The following is a 17376-nucleotide window of genomic DNA, read 5'->3' as shown; positions in this document are numbered from 1 at the left end:
CAATTCTGGGTTGTACAGTTGCCTTTTTTCAAAACATACCTTCCAGCAACAGTGCCAGGGGAGGAAAGTAATTGGAAAAGCTTTTCTTCAAGCATTACGGAGAAATGTCCAAGAGGAAAGATACTTAGGAATCTGTATTCCCAGAAATGATGGCAGTATTGAGGTCAAACTAGATGTTAGACAATATGCATTTCCAGAGACTGAAATATCTTCACTCTCAAAACAATGGTTTCTTCAGAGATGTGTGCTTCAACAACCAAGCTTGCAAATTAGGCACAACACATGCAATTAAGGACAGTTAAGTGCTATTATGAACAGACAGGGGGTTTTTTACCACTCAAGGAAGCATTTTTTTCTGAAAACATGTTAACTATATCATCTAGTTTGTCTGAAAATGTTTTGCTCTTGTTCCAGAGAAGTCCTACTACCCATCTATTCTGCCTTGGTCAGATCACACCTGGGATACTGTGTCCAATTCTGGGCACTGCAATTGAAGGGAGATGTTGACAAGTTGGAATGTGTCCAGAGGAGGGTGACTAAAATGATCAAGGGTCTGGAGAACAAGCCCTATGAGGAGCAGCCTAAAGAGCTGGGCATGTTTAGCCTGCAGAAGATAAGGCTGAGGGGAGACATGATGGCCATGTATAAATATGTGAGGGGAAGTCATAGGGAAGGGAAGCCAAGCTTGTTTTCTGCTGCTCTCGAGACTAGGACATGAAGCAATGGCTTCAAATTACAGTAAAGAACCAGAACATTAGGAAGTACCAGAGGCAGCCCTAGGTAATTTTCAATGGCGCTGCTGCCCCCCCCCCCCCCCCAACAAATCACTGATATATATTTTCTGTTTGTCGTGGGAGTTCTGTGTGCCATATTTGGTTCAATTCCATCATTGGTGGAGTTCAGAATCCTCTTTGATTGTAGGTGAACTATACATCCCAGTAACTACAACTCGCATATGTCAAGGTCTATTTTCCCCCAAGAGTGTCTCAAGAATGCCCCTGGGCAAAATCAACTATACAGCAAATGCTTCGCAATTGCTGTATAGTTGAGCCGCCCCTGGGAAGTACTTTCAAACTGTGAGAGATGTTCAGCACTGGAATGCTCTGCCCCTGAGTGTGGTGGAATCTCCTTCTTTGGAGGCTTTAAAACAGAGGGTGGATAGCCATCTGTCAGGGGTATTTTAAATGCGATTTTCCTGCTTCTTGGCAGGGGTTTGGACTGGATGGCCCACGAAGTCTCTTCCAACTCTTTGATTCCATGATTCCATGTAGTTTTATGACTTAATCAAGATTCAAAGAGCAGCTCTTCTCCGGTTTCTAGCACACTGCACAATTATAGCACTTTAGTATCAGTTTAACTACATGGGTCCATTCAAAGGAATTCTAGAATTTGTATTTCCATAAGTTATGGTAATTAAAACACCCTGCCAGGGAATTCTAGTGCACCGCTAAACTACAAATTCCACCATACCACAGGATTATACAACATAAATGAGCTGGAAGAACGTTGGATAAGCAAAACTGTTGGATAATGAGGAGGGATTAAGGAAAAGCCTATTAAATGTGAAATTACATTATGATTTTACAATTAAGCACCAAAACATCATGTTTTACAACAAATTGACAGAAAAGACATTTCAATACATGGTAACATTATGTAGTAATTACTGTATTTACGAATTTAGCACCAAAACATTGCAATGTGCTGAAAGAGCTGTGGATCTGTACTGCGTTGGATAATACAGAATGTTGGATGAACAAAGGTTGGATAAGCAAGACTCTACTGTAATTATGTAATTGAGAGAGAATTGTGAGAGAATTGGCCATCTGCAAGTCGGTTGCCCAGAGACATCCGGATGTTTTACCATCCTATGGGAGACTTCTCTCATGTCCCCGCATGAGAAGCTGGAGCTGACAGACAAGAGCTCATCCCGCTCCCTAGATTTGAACTGCTGACCTTTCAGTCAGTAGTCCTGACAGCACAAGGGTTTAACCCATTGCACCACCAAATTGACTTGACAGCAGTTAACACCAATTTTGTACAATCCCGTTCTTCAATACTATGGAGCTATTAATCCCAGCGTTCCTCACCACTGGCTCTACTGTCTTGGGCTACTAAGATTTGCTGTTCAGCAACATCTGGAGGACAGTATAATTCCCACTCCAGGTCCAAGGTAACAGAGTGTATTTTCTTTTCTTTTCTTTTCTTTCTTTCTTTCTTTGTTTCTTTTTTTTTGACATGTCTCATGTGCTCAGATGTGTACATTCATTTCAAATTGATGGCACTCGTTTAGGGCCTACAAAAATCTATTTCTGCATACAGCTTTGATGTCAAAACACAAATCATTCTCAACATCCTGCATTGTTCTGATTTAATGGTTTCATAGTGTGCGCTGCTTAATTCGACTCACACTTCTGAAAACAGTTCTCCCTTGTATGCCCATTCTCTCCCTGTCTTGGGCTTGTGTAAATCAGAAGTTAAACCATTGGAAGCAAGAGCATTAAAATGGTGTAAAATGAGTGTTGCTTAGCAGCATGTCAGAGAAATCTCTATTTGTCAGGTTATCAAAAGTGACAGCTGATCTGAAGGGGGACCTCGAGTTATTAAAAGCACATTCTTTTCTAGAGATACAAAACTGATTATAGCAGGTTAAAAGATAAAACTTCTGTACATTAAAAAAGTTTTCCTGTATACAGAAGTAAATCTATTATGCCAGTTGAAGCTTAGAGAATATACCTTTGCTCTCGAATCAAAATAAATAAGCAGAAATAAACACACTGCACTGTTGTCAAATTTGCACTCCAACAATTTTAAGGCAGCACAGTCTTGTGGTTTGAGTATTGCACTATAACTGTGGAGACAAGAGTTCAAATCCTGCTTGGCCATGAAACCCACTGAGTAACTATGGGCATGGCATGCTCTCACAGGCACCTTCTACACTGGCCTGTATTTAGGATCTGATCCTAGATTATCTTCTTATCCCAGATTATGTGGCAGTGAAGACCCATATAATCCATTTTTTTGTGTCAGGTCCGACTTGAGAAACTGCAAGTCATTTTTGGTGTGAGAGACTTGGTTGTCTGCAAGGACGTTGCCCAGGGGACGCCCGGATGTTTTACCATGCTTTGGGAGGTTTCTCAAAACAGATATTAATCTGGGCTATATGGCAGCGTAGATCTAGCCTCAGCCTCAAATGAAGGCAAGGGCAAACCTATTCTGAACAAATCTGGCCAAGAAAACCCAATTATGAGGTTGATTTAGGGTCACCATAAATTGGAAACAACTTGAAGTGCAATAACTATTCTCAACCAAAAAGGAGGAATGTTTGAGGTCCCAGTTTTATTTTTATTGTACAATATTAATAGCCATTGAACAATACAATAGAGAACTGTAGAGCAATAGCAAATATCTTCAAGCTTGCAAATTAAATATACAACGTCACCAGCTTATGGATATTTTGCACCTGTGTGCCCTCTTCACTATACGTTCTGAAGTCATGATAGATGCATCTTGGCCATGTAACTTTTGCAAAAGCAAATCACATTAAAATAGCTGTTTGGAAAACAAAAAGCTACAACTGTTTGAGAAGGACAGCATTTCTTTTTTTTAAGCAACCAACCGGTCCATGGTCTTCATAGACTTTGAAGCCATAGTCTCCACTCTCATGTACCTCTCACCCTGCCAGAAATCCAAATGATTCGCCTGGACTTACCAAAATGAAAAAATGCATCATAACACAGCATATTATTTGAGAACACAGATATGCTGGACCACTCTAACAATTACCATGTCAGACTACACAAAGAAGCCATGGAAATCCACAAGCATGTGGACAATTTCAACAGAAAGGAGAAAACCACGAAAATGATCAAAATCTGGTTACCAGTATTAAAAAAACTTTAAACTTGGGACAGTAAATAAAGAACAACACTAAAAAAAACGGGGAATTCCAGACAAAAATAAGTCAGGACCAGCTAACACCTCCCAACAAAGGACCCCCAGGCAGCAACCAGCCACGCTTTGAAGCTGCAAGGCCCAGTTTACCTGACCGAACGTATCTCCTGTTACAAGCCACCTAGGACCTTAAGAACATCAGGGGAGGCCCTACTCTCAGTCCCCCCACCATCGCAATCATGTTTGGCGGGTACAAGAGATAGGGACTTCTCCGTAGTGGCCCCTCAGCTATGGAATTCCCTCCCAAACAAAATCAGATCTGCTCCATCTCTCCAGTCCTTCCAAAAAAAAGTGAAATCCTGGCTGTGGGATCAGGTCTTTGTGGACTAGACTGATTTGCTGTCAGAGTTATGGTTTTAATGGACTATGATGGACTGCTTTTAGGATTATTACTGAATTTGGCGTTGTATTTAATGTTTTTATATTGTTTGTATACTGTTTTTATTATATTATGTATATTTATGCTTTTCTTATTGTGGGCACTATGCTGTGCTGGTTGTTAGCCACCCTGAGTCCCTCTGTGGAGGTGAGATAGGATGGGATATAAATTTTAAATTATTTATAAATAAATAAATAATCAAGATGGCCAATTGCAACATTCACGTCTTCCTCAAACAGCAATGAGTTTTTTCTCCCACCCTGGACATTCCACAGATGTATAAACCTCACTTGTCTAGTTTACAACAGACCTCACAACCTCTGAGGATGCCTGCCATAGATGTGGGTGAAATGTCAGGAGAGAATGCTTCTGGAACATAGCCATACAGTCCAGAAAACTCACAGCAACCTAGCATCATGCACACTTTCAAAGTTTCACTGGCTTCTTCATCGAGCAAAGATACTAAAAACCATACAGAAAAAAGCAACATTGGAGTCATAGGGAAGCATTTTGTCTCTGATATTATTCCTATGGCAGTTGGTTTATTTTCTGCATTTCAGTTGGTCAGTAAAGGTATCGCGCTTCTGTGCATTTCAGATTTTGTTGTGGTTTGCCACATGGCCAACATAGCTATCCCTGAATATGTTCACTCACATTGGGCTTCACTTGCTGCCAGGAGAAAATACTGTAAGTCCAAATGACAGGAACCGCCTCAAGAAATTCCCTTCTCCCCACCCACGTTCTGTGAATTCCCCCCCCCCCCAAATCCCGATGATTGCTAGTTGCATACCATTTTCTACTTGAAAGAAATTCCACTCAATTATTTGCACTGAAGTTGAGACATTTGAGTACATATTTCAGCTATTACAGAGCTAAAGTTGCTGGAGTTCAAGGGACTTTAATGACAAATCATGACATGGAATGACATCTGAGGAGCTGCTATGTGCAAATAATAAGCTGGTCGTAGAAAACGTATCAGGCCTATAAATATCAGATCCTCAGATGACTCAGTTGTAAGTGAAGTGCCTTCCCCTCCCGTACATGCGGGGTTACATTGTGTGTGCGTGTATGTGTGCGTGTGCATGCGTGCATGATAGATCCTCCATAGCAACCTGGGCCAGAAGTCTCCAATTTATTTTATGAGTGAATGAGCCAAGACATCAATTAAAGGAGCAGAATTGGTAGAAGCTTGCAAAGTGATGAATCATTGTGTTTAATTTCAACAACAGAGCAAAATTACAAGCAACCAAGAAGGGTGTCAGTAAAGTTCACTTTAATGTGTGCTGCAGCAACTGAACACAAGTCTAATTAACTTATTATGATTCTGGCATATTTTGCATGCTTAATATGTTCACGTTTGCTACTTGCCCTTTGAAAATCCAAAACAACTTATTTCAGGTCCTGGAAGAAGCACCAAGCTATGCTGTGGTGAAGATGCACCTCTTGTGAGACAACAGCCACCACCATGCTGAGGAGCAACACTACTACTGATGCTTTCCCAAAATTGTAGGAGTCCCTGCTTCCCTCCTTTTCTGCTTCACTAACAATATCCAAGTGCAATATGATACCTTCCACCTGCAAATGGGTTAGATGACTGGTGGAACCACCACAACAAATTGGCTCCCTATATGGTACAGTTTTTCTCAAATGTACCAAGACAAAATGAAAAGGACACTTCACAATACACTTCACAGGTGTTTTATTTATATATTTATTTCATACATTTGTACCCTGTCCTTCTCACCCCCGAGGGGGGTCTCAGGGCAGCTTCACAACAGGCACTCATTCAGTGCCATCCCCATTCATAAAAACACATTACATTAAAACATTACATTAATAAGACATTTGGTTAAAATCCAAGTCTGGATCAGTCCATTGTCATTCAGATCACTTGAGTCTTACTCTCAATTGCTCCCTCTATCATTCAAATGCTTGGTCCCATAACCAGGTTTTGAGTTTCTTTCTAAATGATAGGAGGGAGGTAGTCAATCTGATGTCAATGGGGATAGAGTTCCACAGAAGAGGAGCCACCACTGAGAAGACTCTGTCTCTCATTCCCACCAGTCGCATTTGCGATGGTAGGATCAAGAGCAGGGCCTCTCCAGCTGAACTTAAGCTTTGTGATGGTTCATAATGGGAGATATGTTCTGACAGGTAATCTTGACCAGAACCGTTCAGGGCTTTAAAGGTTAAGACCATCACTTTGAATTGTGCTCGGTAGTATATCAGCAGCCAGTGAAGCTGGCGTAGCAGAGGGGTTGTATGCTCTCCATATGCTGTTCCAGCGAGCTGCTGGCTACTGACCATTGGAATAGTGGGAGCTTCCGGACAGTCTTCAAAGGCAACCCCACATAGAGTGCATTGCAGTAGTCTATTCTGGATGTAACAAGAGCGTGGACCACCATGGCCAAGTCAGACTTCCCAAGGTATGGGTGCAACTGGCGCACAAGTTTTAGTTGTGCAAAAGCTCCTCTAGCCACCACCGAGATCTGCAGTTCCATGCTCAGTGATAAGTCTAGGATCACTCCCTAACCTGTGTTTCCAGGGGAAGTGTAACCCATCCAGCACAGACTGTAACCCTATGCCCTGTTCAGTCTTGTGACTAACCAGGAGGACCTCCATCTTGTCTAGATTCAGTTTCAATTTGTTCCCTCTCCTCCAGACCATCACTGCTGCCAAGCACTGGTTCAGGACCTGAACAGCCTCCTTAGTGACAGTTCGGAAGGAGTTATAGAGTTGAACATCATCTGTGTACAGATGACATCTGACCCCAAAACTCCGGATGATCTCTCCCAGAAGCTTTATGTAAATGTTAAACAACATGGGGGACAGCACTGATCCCTGCGGGATCCCACAAGTCAATGGCTGTGAGGATGAGCAGGTGTCCCGCAACAACACCTTCTGGGAACAACTCTCAAGGAAGGACGAGAGCCACTGCAGAACAGTTCTTCCAAGTCCCATATCAGCGAGGCATCCCAGAAGGATACCATGGTCAATATGCACAAACAATCCTTGCAGGTAAAATTGTAAGGCCTCAGGGATGAAAGATACTATCCTAGCTGCATCTCTGATAAATTAGTGTCCATATACAGTTATCCTTCCACATTCTCAGGATCCCCATGAAAGTAGAAAAACTGAAAATAGAATAAACACTTTTTTTAAAAGTAGAAGAATGCTTCTCTGGGAATCTCTGGGTCCCCCAATACAATGCTCAACTTAACACCAGAGTTTAACCACAGAACTGCACTGGAGGACCAAGAAATTTCCAGAGCACTTTTATCAAATCCATGAATTAATCTGCAAAAATCAAATGCACAAATGTGCACAACTGACTAAATGGCATTTTTAAATATAGGAGCAGTCAAACATACAATTTCCCCCTTTGTCTTCTGAATGACATAGTTCTATGAGAATATGTTTTATATTTTTGAACTGTATCTCTTGTGGGAAGCTATTTTAATATGGACCGGCTTTAGCACAGCAGGTTAATCACTAGCTGCAGCTGCAGTAGATCTTGCCAACTGAAAGGTTGACAGTTCAAAGCCCAGTCAGCATGAGCTCCTGACCTTCAGCCCAGATCCCCGCCTACCTAGCACTTCAAAAACAGCAATATGAGTAGATGAATAGGAATCGCACTAAGCAGGGAGGTATTTTAAGCATGGTGTTCGGAGAAAAGTGTATGAACAAAGAAAGCTCCCGGCAGGGAGATGGAGCGACAGCACCCCCCTCTGTCCGGAACTAAGCACAGCCTCCAAAATATGCCAAATGATGAGAAAAAGCCTATACATACCTCTATCTGTTGTCTTGTCATTGTATAATCGGCGGTGAATGTTTGCTGTATATGTGTTCTGTGATCTGCCCTGAGTCCCCTTCAGGGAGAGAAAGGCAGAATATAATTACTGTAAATAAATAAAAAAATAAATATTTTTACTTCATTTGATTTCAATGACACATCAGAACTCAAAAGAAGGACTATGAAATATCAACAGTTTGACACTACCCATACCTACTAACAGCAGTGATATTTGACAATTTTCATGCCAGTGGGACAGTGGATCTGCTCCAGGTTTTAGAATGAACTTTAAAGAAGTCATTCAAGATACAGAAGTCTACCTCCAAAATAGGGCCAGAAACTTGATGAGTGCCTTTAAAGGCCAAAGTGAAACACTGATTATTATCCCTCTCATTGACATACAAGCTGCTGCCCACTACTGACTGAGAGAAAAATAATTAGAAGCAGATAAAATATTATAAAGGAGGGAGCAAATAAGGCCAATGAATGTGATAATATTGCATTGTTTCAGCAAGGCCATTCCCATGAGCTGAAGTCAGTAAAAGTTGAAATTTGGAATACTATTTGAGTTTTATTATCTGAGTTTCAGCCTAAAGCAGCGGTGAACAAAGTTTGTTTTTTCCAGCCCTTGCTCAGCTCCAGGGAAAAAAGAAAATACAGAAGGTACAGAGGTACATGTCTCAAGCACCCCTGAATTTCCTAGAGGTCAAACTATTTTGGCCTCTAAATGCATCCTAGTTTTTGTTGTTGATCTCCTGGAGCAGTACAATGTGGATACAGCTCTTCAAGGACTAATATGCCATATATACTCGAGTATAAGCTGACCCAAATATAAGACGAGGCACCTAATTTTACCACAAGAAACTGTGAAAACAGATTGACTTGAGTATAAGCCGGGGGGGGGGGGGGGAGGAGTAATGCAGCAGCTACTGGTAAATTTCAAAATAAAAATAGATACCAATAAAATCACATTAATTGAGGCATCGGTATGTTAAATGAATTTTGAATAATTGCATTAAAATGTAATTTAAGATATACTGCCCAACTCTGATTATTCTAAGCTTCTTCAGTGTAAATGTGCTTACGTATCTTCCAATAATAATAGAGTAAAATAATAAATGTAATAATAATAATAATAATAATAATAATAGAGTAAAATAATGGAAATGTAATAATAACAGTAATAATAGAATAAAATAATGAAAGTAATAGCAATAATAAAGTAAAATAATAAATGTAATAATAACAACAATAAAAAGTAAAATAATAAATATACTAATAATAATAATAAATAGAGTAAAATAATAAATGTAATAAAAATAATAATAACAGAGTAAAATTATACATAACCTTGATTCGAGTATATGCTGAGGGGGACTTTTTCAGCCTAAAAAAAGGGCTGAAAAACTAAGCTTATACTCGAGTATATACTGTATAGTAATCCCCTACCATTCTCATAGTTGCCAAGCCTTGGCCTAAAGGTTATTTGTTCAAAAATGAGTGGGCAAGAAATTATGTCGTGGACCCTTGTTGAAATATATTCAAAACACAAAGATGGATCCTTAGTAAAGTGAATCAGGATGTCTGACCTCTTACATTATGTTGTGTATAAAATGTAGTGTGGGGATGGTTAGTTATGCTTGCGTGTCTACATAATATGTATACACAATCCTTCTGCCATATGATATGATATCATATCCTTGCATACCATGGCATCCCCCCACCCCATATACAGACCTCTTCTGTTTCCAAATTATCTATTGGTTAGATCATTTTGGAATGGCAAAATATGTGAGTGTTGACATTTCTCTCTTTCCATCTCCCTCGCTTTCTCCACCCTACCCCTTCTTTCACCCCACCCCAGCACTTGCTTTGGAAGAAAGCCCTGGTGACTGTAATGCAGCTTTTGAGAAAGAAAAAAAAACCTCAAAACATAATAATGTTAGCCCGGAGGTGTGTCTTTTATCACAGACTGTTGGTATCTTTGTAGAGATCTCCTTTAGTTTGCATATTCCTTTTAAGAATCGCCTACCCATCTGTCCTGGCTTTAAGATCAATGTTTTTCTTCTTCTGTAAGAATAACCTGCCATTAAAACTTGACCAGTTAAATCCCTATAGTACCTCTTTTTTCTATTCAGGTCTGTTGCCTGCTTCCTCTTCCTGATGTGAAGCCAATATTTCATGTTAGTAATTGTGAGATCATTCTATTTGCTCTCATTGAACAGGGCCAGGGGAGGTTTTTATATTATTATTATTTTGGCTAGTTCAGTTTAGTTTGGGGTGAAGGAGGAATGATAATGAACTCCACACAAGCAGCAATGACTTTCATAAAGCCAATCTGACTACATTGATAGGACTGGTTAGTTGGGGCAAAGAAATCCAAAGTTTCCATCCCTTCCTCTGAGTAGCGGGTGGCACTAGCATATCTCTGGATAACAGCACCCCTCTCCCTCGCTGTTGCGAAACTCACCACCCCACTTCCCAGCAAGCATAAAGCCAGATGAAAGTATGCATTTAGGTCTTTCATCCTCAACTATCTTGTTTTATATACAACAGAAGTCTACACCACCAATTATTTCAGTGTTCAAAGGGATCTCCAAGTGTGTTGTACACGTATCTCAAATTCTGAGTAATTCTGTGCATCTGGTGAAGAGGGCTAGAGCCCGGGAATGTTTGTGCTGTAAGAAATTTGTTCATTTTTACGTCTTTCTTGCTCTTCCATCCACCTTCCCCAATCTGGTGTTGAGCTGAAGCAAACTTCCATCACCTCCCAGGCCACGTAAACTGGGATGAAGGAAATTATTGGAGGGCACTCAGTTGGAGAAAGCTCCAATGCAGAGAGAGAGAGAGAGAAAGAGAGAGAAAAAGAGAGATAACATGAAGCAGCCCAGAAAGAGCAGGAAAGTATCTTCATATATAGACAGAGATGCAGATATGAAATTCAGATCAGCTTTTGACATCAAAAGGTTTTTAAATGTCTTCTCAGTGACAGCTCAGACTAGACCTTGCAGAAGGTGACTTTTTTGTTTCAGCTGGCCTTTGAAGAGAGACAATTCAAAGGACACAGGCCTTAATGTATCTTCTATATATTGTTTTCTTTTTAATAGCTAGATTTCTAGTTATGTTTGTCTACAACAGGGGTCCTCAAACTTTTTAAACAGAGGGCCAGGTCACAGTCCCTCAAACTGTTGGAGGGCCAGATTATAATTTGCAAAAAGCATAAATGAGTTCCTATGCACACAGCACATATCGCATTTGTAGTGCAAAAAAACACTTAAAAACAATACAATAATTAAAATGAAGAACGATTTTAACAAATATAAACTTATTAGTATTTCAATGGGAACAGTGGGCCTGCTTTTGGCTGAAGAGATAGGATTGTTGTTGTTGTTTTTGTTGTGTGTTTCAGACTTAGGTTGACCCTGAGCGAGGGCTGGGTAAATGACCTTGGAGGGCCACATCCGGCCCTTGGACCTTAGTTTGAGGACCCCTGGTCTACAATGTAGTAAGCTGCCTTGAATGCTAGATGGGAAATGTGGGAATAATAATAGTAGTAATAATTATTATGGCAAACAAAACCATAGAGATACTTTGTTGTTCATTCGTTCAGTCACTTCTCACTCTTCGAGACCTCATGAACCAGCCCGCACCAGAGCTCCCTGTCAGCCGTCACCACCCCCAGCTCCTTCAAGGTCAAGCCAGTCACTTCAAGGATGCCATCCATCCATCTTGCCCTTGCTCGGGCCCCCTTCCTTTTTCCTTCCATTTTCCCAGCATAATTGTATTCTCTAAGCTTTCCTGTCATTATGTGGCCAAAATACTTCATCTTTGCCTCTAATATCCTTCCCTCCAGTGAGCAGTCGGGCTTTATTTCACAAAGTATGGACTGGTTGGATCAGCTCATTTCTGTTGGAAAGATATGTGTGGGAGCAACAAAGTGGTAGTGGTGACAGAAATCATTATAATTTATAATCCATCTGAAGGTTCTTTCCAAGGCGGATTACTATTATTACTACTACTATTACTACTACTGCTACTACTACTACTACTATCATTAGTATGATACTATAAAAAAACCAATGGGATTTTGGCCTGCAGGAGTATAGAGTCTAGATCCAGGGAAGTCATGCTACTCCTCTATTCTGCCTTGGTAAAACCACACCTGGAATCATACTGTGTCCAATTCTGGCCACTGCAATTGAAGGGAGATGTTGAAAAGCTGGAATGTGTCCAGAGGAGAGCAATTTAAATGATCAGGGTTCTGATGAAGACACCCTATGAGGAGCGACTTAAAGAGCTGGGCATGTTTAGCCTACAAAAGAGAAGACTGAGAGGAGACATGTTGAGGGCCATGTATAAATATGTGAGGGGAAGTCATAGGTAAAAAGGAGAAATCTTGTTTTCTGCTTCCCTGGAGACTAGGACAGGGAACAATGGCTTCAAACTACAGGAAAGGAGATTACACCTAAACTTGAGGAAGAACTTCCTAACTGTGAGTTGTGTTCAGCAGTGGAACTCTCTGCCTTGGAGTGTGGTGGAGGCTCCTGCCTTGAAAGCTTTTAAACAGAGGCTGGATGGCCATCTGTCAGGGTGCTTTGAATGCAATCTTCCTGCTTCTTGGCAGGGAGTTGGACTGGATGGCCCACGAGGTCTCTTCCAATGCTAAGATTCTATGATTCTGTCATCACTATCACCCTGTTGCTCCCACACATACTTTTGCAATAGAAATTGACCCAAGTATCTCTATGTTTTTTTCTCTGTGTACAAAATTAATCATTATAATAATATTAAGGCATTTGACACCACTTTAACTGCTATGGCTCAATGCTGTGGAATCACAGGAAATGCAGTTTGGTGAAGCACCAATGATCTTTGGCAGAGAGGGCTGAAGACCTGGTAAAACTACACCACCCAGGATTCTATAGCATTGAGCCCTGGTAGTTAAAGTGGTGCTGAATGACATTAATTCTACAGTGTAGATGCCCCTTAAGTGTGTCCAAGCTTGGATGTACATTCTGGGATGGACTGGAGGGGTGGTTTCAGGGCAAAGATGGGCAAGGAACCATCTCAATCCTAATCTTTACATTTATGATGGCCTCTGCTTATTTTTTTTCCATTGACCTAAATAATAATAATAATAATAATAATAATAATAAAGATCCCAAATATAAACTCTGCAACAAAGCAGATGAAACAATAGATCACATCCTCAGCTGCTGCAAGAAGATTACGCAGAAGGACTACAAGCAGAGGCATAACACATAGCTCAGATGATTCAGACTGACAGAGTTTTGGAGCACAATACTTGTGATCCTTGATGTTGCAATCCCAAACAACAGCAGGATTGAAGAGGAACAACTGTAAAAGCTGACACAATATGAGGATTTAAAGCTCGAACTGCAAAGACTCTGGTGCAAGCCAGTCAAGGTGGTCCCAGTGGTGATTGGCACACTGGGTGCAGTGCCTAAAGACCTTGGCCTGCACTTAAGCACAATCAGGGCTGACAAAACTATCATCTGTCGCATTATTTGCCTATACATCACACAATCCATCACAGGAGAGAATGAATCCACTTTAAATCACACAAGTTCGCCTCCTTTGAGTGAGTCATTCCCAAACAGCCAATCCTTTTAACAAGAGGGTGTCATAGTTCAAAAACCAACACAACTGTGAAGATGCGACTTCTTCCCCACCGCAATTGCAGGCTGTCCCAGCTTCGAAACAGGATGAGGTTGTCTGTTAAGTAGTACAACTATGTAATGAGACTTTTAAAGAGGGGGGGGGGTGGCATTAAGATGTAGATGTCAACCTGACACTCTGATTCGGTTCCCCTCCGAAAGCCGCGCCCCGTGGAAATCAAAAGACTCCTCTTCGGCTTTAACGAGTTTAGGAAAGGCGTGGGATAAGGAACACAAAGCGATGAGAAGCGGCGAGGGCCGGGGAGTCGGGACTGAGCCTGATCCCCAGAAGTAAACACAAGGGGAAAGCCTTGGGACCTTTCCATGGTCTCTTCGGGGTTGCTTTGGGTAAACACTCAGATCCCCGGCCCCAGTTTGTCAAGAACATAATCGTATTAAAGATGAAACAACCATCATATGATGTCTCATCACACTAGAGAAAAAATCCATTTAAAATCCGGTTTGTGCCTCCTGCAGAATTCTGGGGTTTGTAGTTTAGGGAGGAGCCTTTAACAGCCCCACTAAATTACACAGGCTACACATCTCGGACTATACAGGGAAGCCATTGAAATCCACAAGAAGCATGAGGACACTTTCAACAGAAAGGGGGAAACCATGAAAATGAACAAAATTTGACTACCAATATTTTTTAAAAAATTATAAAATCAAGACAGTAAATAAAGAGCAACACCCAAAACGCAAGGGAGTTCCGGACAAGAATCAATCAGGGTCAGCTAACACCTCTCAACAGAGGCTGGGTGGCCATCTGTCGGGGGTGCTTTGAATGCAATATTCCTGCTTCTTGGCAGGGGGTTGGACTGGGTGGCCCATGAGGTCTCTCCAAACTCTATGATTCTATGATTCCCCAGGCAGCAACCAGCCAGGCTTTGAAGCTGCAAATCCATTCAATGCTAATCAAGGTGGCCAATTGCAACATTCACACTTGCCTCAAGCAGTCAAGTTCTTTATCCGACCCTGGACATTATTTCACAGATATATAAACCCCACTTGCCTAGTTTCCAACAGACCTCACAACCTCTGAGGATGCCTGCCATAGATGTGGGCGAAACGTCAGGAGAGAATGCTACGGCCTGAAAAACATACAACAACCCAATACAAAAGCCAACTGAAGATTTCCCCTTCCCTGAAATCTAACATTTTTAACAGAGTCTCTTCTAAATTATGAAATACGAGTCATTGGATATGAAGTACAGCCGACACAAAGGAAGGCGGGGGTCTTCCGCACTTGGCAAAACAGACACTATAAAGGCGAAGGGGGGTGTCTATATTGTCCACTTAATACGCGTTGATGGCATCTCTAACGCGGCATAAAGGTAAGTAGGTAGATGGATGGATGGATGGATGGATGAGGAGGACTGCTGGGAGTTGCAGTCCAAGAATAAGTAGAGAAGGAAGAAAGGAGAGAAAGAGGAAGGGAAAGAAAAGGTTGGGGGGGGGGAGGAAGGGAAGAAGAACAGAAGGATGGAGAGAAAGAAAGAAAGAGAAAGAAAGAAAAGAAGGGAGGGAGGGAGGAGAGAAAGGAAGGAAGGAAGGAAGGAAGGAAGGAAGGAAGGAAGGAAAGAGGGACGGAAAGAGGGACGGAAGGAAGGAGAGAAAGGAAGGAAGGAAAGAGGGAAGGAAGGAGAGAGAAAAAGGAAGGAAGGAAAGGGGAGGGAGGAAGGAAGGAAGGAAAGAGGGAAGGAAGGAGAGAGAAAAAGGAAGGAAGGAAAGGGGAGGGAGGGAGGAAGGAAGGAAGGGAGGGAGGAAAGAGGGGAAGAAGGAAGGAGAGGAAGGAAGGAAGGAAGGAAGGAAGGAAGGAAGGAAGGAAAGAGGGGAAGAAGAAAGGAGAGAAAAGAAGGAAGGAAGGAAGGAAGGAAGGAAGGAAGGAAGGAAGGAGAGAAAAAAGGAAGGAAGGAAGGAAGGAAGGAAAGAGGGGAGGAAGGAAGAAGAGAAAGGAAGGAAGGAATGAAAGAGGAAGGAAGGAGAGAGAAGAAGGAAGGAAGGAAGGGAAGAGGGGAGGAAGGAAGGAGAGAAGGAGGGAGGGACGGAGGAGAGAAAGGAAGGAAGGAAGGAAGGAAGAAGGAAGGAAGGAAGAGGTGATGAAAGAGGGGAGGGAGGGAGGAGAGAAAGAAAGAAGTGAAAGAGGGAGGGAAGGTTGGCTACAGCAACGCGTGGCAGGTATAGCTACTAGTTCTATAAAATGGGTATTGAAAACCCCCAAAGGTATACTGATAATATGTATCAGCTAAGCAGGCTGATTTCCTTTTTGTGGAGTGCAGCCATTTCTATAAAGTCCACTGTAAACACTGCACGTTGCTTGCTAACAGATTGGTGTCAATGAGCTGCGTTCAAAAACGCTTTCACTGCAAAGTGTCAGGAAGGAGAGTTAGAAGGAGGATGGAAGCGATGCCGAAGTGAGGCAAAACCTCGCCGAGAAAGTCTCGGTTGGAAAAGGAGTCATTTGCAAGGAAAGCCAGGCTAAATACGAGCCAATATTCAATGACAACTCAAGGGAGGGAAGGAGGGGATAAAGCTGCAACTTACAACCGAAGTCGCAGGAAAGTTGTGGCACTTCTGGAATCCAGAAGAAAAAACATCCCTCCAGTTAAGGAAAATCGCTCTAACTTCTATTTCTTTCACAAGCTACTGGACATCTATGCATGATATGATAGAGGCAACCTTACTCTACTGATACAGTCTTCTCTTTTTTTCCTATTGACTGATTAGAACCATGAATCTGAAGTGAATTATTGTGACTTTTCCGGGCTGTATGGCCATGTTCCAGAAGCATTCCCTCCTGGCCTTTCGCCTCCATCTATGGCAGGCATTCTCAGCGGTTGTGAGTCTGCTGGAAACTAGGAAAACTGGGTTTATATATATCTATGAAGGTCCAGGGTAGGAGAAAGAACTCTGGTCTGTTTGAGAGAAGCCATTGAAATCCACAAGCATGTGGACAATTTCAACAGAAATGTGGAAACCGTGAAAATGAACAAAATCTGGCTAAAACTATTTTTTAAAAACTCTAAAATCACAAGAATAAATAAAGACCAACACTCAAAAACAGGGGAATTCCAGACAAGAATCAATCACGGCCAGCTAATCACCACCCAACAAAGGATCCCCCCAGTAAGAAGCTAGACCTTGAAATGCTAGGCCATTAATCAAGGTAGCCAATTGAAACATTCACACCCTGGACATTCCACAGATATATAAACTCAATTTTCCTAGTTTCCAACAGAATTTACAATCTCTGCCATAGATGTATGAGAAACGTCAGGAGAGAATGCTTCTGGAACATGGCCATACAGCCCGGAAAACTCACAGCAACCCAGTGATTCCTGCCATTAAAGCCTTCGACAATACATGAATCTGAAGCTAAAATAAAGAGTTGTCACTGAATTTCTGTCAAAGAAGGTTTTCCTCTACTTAAGGAAATCCATTATCACTTGAAGAATGTTTATGACCTGGCCCCTGCTGACTCTGACCCGTTTGGGGACAGTTCAGACTATGATCTGGAGCAACCTCTGTTGTGATATGTTCATTCATAGTGTTTTTATGACCCAGGAGGCAAA

The 17376-nt window shown here is 41.7% G+C and overlaps 1 long non-coding RNA gene across 7 annotated transcripts in view; it reads right to left on the bottom strand.

Moving 5' to 3' along the window:
- The window catches only part of LOC132770989 (uncharacterized), a 79086-nt gene that overhangs the window by 49376 nt on the left and 12334 nt on the right, over positions 1-17376 (bottom strand). For 6 of the 7 annotated variants that reach the window (XR_010909506.1, XR_010909505.1, XR_010909504.1 and 3 more), the window contains exon 2: positions 8124-8232. This is a non-coding gene — a long non-coding RNA (uncharacterized lncRNA). The remainder of the gene's footprint in view (positions 1-8123; positions 8233-17376) is intronic. The other variant, XR_010909508.1, reaches the window with a different exon arrangement.

Source organism: Anolis sagrei, chromosome 3 (assembly GCF_037176765.1).
Source record: "Anolis sagrei isolate rAnoSag1 chromosome 3, rAnoSag1.mat, whole genome shotgun sequence".
Taxonomy (NCBI): Eukaryota; Metazoa; Chordata; class Lepidosauria; order Squamata; family Dactyloidae; genus Anolis; species Anolis sagrei.
Note: the sequence above shows the minus strand (reverse complement) of the source record. Positions and strands in the feature narration are given on the sequence as shown.